Here is a 4,365-nt window from a genome sequence, read left to right on the forward strand (position 1 = left end):
TTAACCAATAGAGATTATTTTGTTGTACAATGATTTCTCCTACTTTAAAGAACGTTCAGGTAGAAAACATTGAATCCTTGGCTGTACCTTTTACCAAGAGATTTGGAAGGTATACATGCATAATAGTAATACTTTGACAGATTATTTTTTCTCATTTTTTATTTAAAAAACCCCTTTCCTGCTAGTTCTTAATTTATAAAAAGTAATTGCTAACTTCTTCACTCTGTTTTTGTAGAGTATTAATTCTAATGGACATTTTTCAATTTAGTCTTTGAAGGTGACCATTGTTTTGCAAGCAACCCGAAGCCACATAATATCCCAAGGTTTTGTGAAAATTCATCCAATGTTGCCTGGGCTCTGAGATACAACTTAAGTGTAGTTGGAGTTACAGCGTGCTGAATACATTGGAAATTCTCAAGTCCTGCAGGGTGGGTGGGTTGGAACTACTTCCAAGCTCTGCTTTCCATCGGCCTTTGTTATTCCTTGTGTCTCAGGGTTGTGGGCTATGAGGTGGTCCCGGTAAAGGATGGTAGAGATTTGGCATTTCTTCCCCAGGTATCCCATGCCACTGAAAGTGCACTCTCAGAAAGATAATCTCATGTCTCCTGAACTCAACAGCACATTACCTGACATTGACTCAACGTTGACCCTAAAACCTTGGACATTTAAAAATAAAAATGTAAAAATTTAAGTTTCTAATCCAGGAGCAATGTTTGCTGGGGAAGTAAATATTGACATACGCTTTGGTTCTGAGTCTGAAAACCTTGTGATAGCCAACTCAACAGAGGGAAAGAAAAGCTCTGGGACATCTGTGTGGCCAGATAGTCCGCCTGTTAGCCGAACGGGGTCTCATTTACTTAACCTTCAGAGAGCCTGTCCTATCCTTCCTTATCCAGTTCAGCCTACTGCCAGGGCCGTCAATGGGAGAGAGAACTGCTCCCCTGAGGAGGCCAGACTGCTCTGAACAGAAGAATGTCTCACACCATCCAGAGCAAGCGTCTTGCTAAGTGCGAAGACCCAAGGGAGTGAAGTTATAGTCAACCCCCCATTTTGCATGACAGTGGTTTACTTTGTGGCATAGAATAGCAAGCAAAACTACAGTTTTATGGCATTAGTTATTTAGTTTTGCATACTTTTAAAGTTTTTTCCTGTAATATCCCACAGAACCTGTGGACGCTTTAGCTCTTTTTCTTATGAAAAGTAGTGAGGGACGCCTGGGTGGCTCAGTTGGTTGGGCAGCTGCCTTCGGCTCAGGTCATGATCCCGGGGTCCTGGGATTGAGTCCCACATCGGGCTCCTTGCTCAGCAGGGAGCCTGCTTCTCCCTCTGCCTCTGCCTGCCTCTTTGTCTGCCTGTGCTCGCTTGCTCTCTCTCCCTCTGTCTCTTACAAATAAATAAATAAAATCTTAAAAAAAAAAAAAAAAAGTAGTGAGACTCGAGAGAGTTTAAGCAAAGGGTCACACGGTTGGTAATGAGCAGATCTAAGTCTGGAGGGACAGATTCTTTCTACCAGCTTCAGATTACTTGTTTGTGTGAAGCCACAGAAGGCCAAATTCTCTCAGGCTGTGTTAGTCTAGAGTTAATCCAAAAAAATGTTCAGGAATGGATACAGCAGGAGGTGTTAATATGTGTGTGTGTGTGTGTGTGTGTGTGTGTGTGTGTGTATGGTGTGTAAGACTGGTTATCTGCATTCCAAAACAAAGTCACTCGCATATATTTTGGAAAACTTATTTTATTTGTACTTTGCATCCATACTCCTAATGCAGCAAGTGGCGACTTTATCAAATAGAGATACAACTTCTGTAACATTGTGTATGATAATCAGTTCTTTCATGGGTCATCACAGCAGTCTTCTCATTGTTTTCTTTGCCCTCAGACTGTCCCATCTTCTGTCTCTCTTCTACACCCTGCTTGATAGTCAAGTTTCAAACGCAGACTGGCCATGCTATTGTCCTTCTTAAAACCCCACTCCCCTTCCCCTGCTCTGTGCTTTCAGGTCAGTGCTGTCCTGTAGGAATATATTGTAAGCTACATTAAAAAAAAAAAAAAGAAAGAAAGAAATATATTTTAATAATTTATTTAACTAAAATCCCCCAAATATTATCATTTCAACATGTGGCAGTAGCCACACTTCAAGTGATCAGTGGTCACATGTGGCTAGTACCTATCATATTGGATAACACAATTCTGGATCATATTTACTCTTAACCTCACAAAATAAGACTTTAAAGATCTGGTTAGCTTCTCTGAGGTTTATAACCTTATTGCAAACACATTTAGCCCATTTTCCAGCTACTCTAAACTCCTTTCACAATATAAAATCTTAAGAACTTTGAATGGAATCCAATTATAGGGTACTTAGAATAGCATGATTTTCCAGATGTCATCGAACAGGAAGAGAACAAATAGAAATGCAAAATTCTGCAGACCCAGAGATCAGAGCTTAGATCCTGGGAGCTGTGATGAAAGGGGGGAAGGAGAGCAAGCAAAAGAAAAAAAATTGTACCCCAAAATCCCCCCAAACAAAAAACCCTTTTTATTCTAGACCTAAGGTGTTTTGGCAATGAAACTAACTATTGGAACTGATGTGAGGATCCTTACAGAGAGGGAGGCAAAACCAGAGACAAATACACATGTGTATTTCATAACCAACCTTGTAAGACAAGTAACAAAGTCCATTTCAAAAATTATAAGCGGAGGGACTTCTACATTCTAGCTATGGTGGAGCAACTGGCACCAGAGCTGCCTTTTTTATCATAAATAATTGAAAGACTAGACAAAACTTATGAAGCAATGATTTTCACAGACTGGGCAATAAATCGTAAAAGATGGCAATAAGCGAAAAAAAGAAAAACAAATGAGGTGATGCTATGCCCAAATTCCAAGGCCCCCTCCAAACACGACCATCAGAGTCTAGAGTCAAAGCCAAACAGCAAGGGTCATTTATTACGAGTTCCAACCCGGACCTCCGAGTACTCGTTGCTGGTGATGCTAAGAGGTCCCGAGCTCAGGATCACAACACTTTTTATACACTATTTTTGGGGAGGCAGGGACTTAGCATACATCATAGTATCTTGTAACAAATCGCCACATACCGCGGGAAAATCAAAAAGGAACTCTATAATATGACTGGCGCGCTACAGAGCGGGAAAAGGCTGGGAACGGATTATTGGTTAGGGCAAAGGGCTCTTCAAACAAAGGGTCATTCTTCAAACTGCTGAGTTGGCCCCGCTAGGGTATGTGTCACCTCAGGATTGACCAGGGTCTTCCTGTCGAGCCGCGGGGAACCAGATGGTTGTTGTCTCTCGGCCCAGAGCCGGACAGGGGGTCCGGGAGCAGTCATTCTGTTACGTCCAATTCCGGGTGGGGGTTTCTCTGGCGTCAGATGGCTGTTATCTCTTGGCTCAGAGCCAGGGGAGGGGTCCGGGAGCAGCCATTCTGTCAGGTTCAATTCTGGGAGGGGGATGTCTGGTTACAGAGTGTCTATAGAAAGTCTGCTGGTATTTTTCCATCTCATCGTGGGTTAGCAAGTGAAGGTACAGAAGCAGAAAAAGCGGTAATGGTTATAATTTAGGCATCTCAGTGAGGCCTTTAGTCTCTCCAGATATATGGCCAGAGGCATTTCCTGGACCTGAGCAAAGGGAGGGAGATCCAAGCACAGCAAGGAAGACTCATCGAGCTGAGGAACTAGAGATCAGAGTTCAGGGAGGCTAAAGCAGTTAGAATTTACAGAGCAGAGTACTGGAGAGGAGGAAGCTACAAGGGGAAGAGTTTCAGAAACTGGCATGGGGTCCACCTGAGTCTTAGGATGAATGCTAAACTGTCAATGTAAAGAGTGAAATTCCAGGAGGCTGATCAAACAACTACTGGGGAACAACCAGCCATTGGGAGAATTTATCATCCCAATAACTCCTGGAGTTCACATACTATTGGGAGACACTCAGCCCAGGGGAGTAAGAGATTTCATTGAACATTGGAGGCATTCAGCAGATACCCCCTCAAGGCCATGCCTTAGGAGAAGGGCTAACCTAGCCCAAGAATAAAAGCTAATCCCAACCTAGTTTAACAAAACGTAAGAACAAACTAGAAAAATATCAATCTGACTTGCAAGTAAGTTAACTACCTGCTCCATTAACGAAAAATAAAAAAATGAATAAACTTCTTTCTCTTTATTAGAAGACAGCAGTGAACTCAATATGGTAAAACTGCAAATGCCTGGCATCTAATCTCAAATTATTAGCATGTGAAGAAGTACAAAAATATGGCTCATCAGTCAATGGAGAAAGAGCTCCTGAGCTGATGGAGATGATAAAATTAGCAGACAAGAACTTTACAATAGCTGGTATAGTTAATATAAATATATTT

Source organism: Mustela lutreola, chromosome 4 (genome assembly GCF_030435805.1).
Source record: "Mustela lutreola isolate mMusLut2 chromosome 4, mMusLut2.pri, whole genome shotgun sequence".
Lineage (NCBI taxonomy): Eukaryota > Metazoa > Chordata > Mammalia > Carnivora > Mustelidae > Mustela > Mustela lutreola.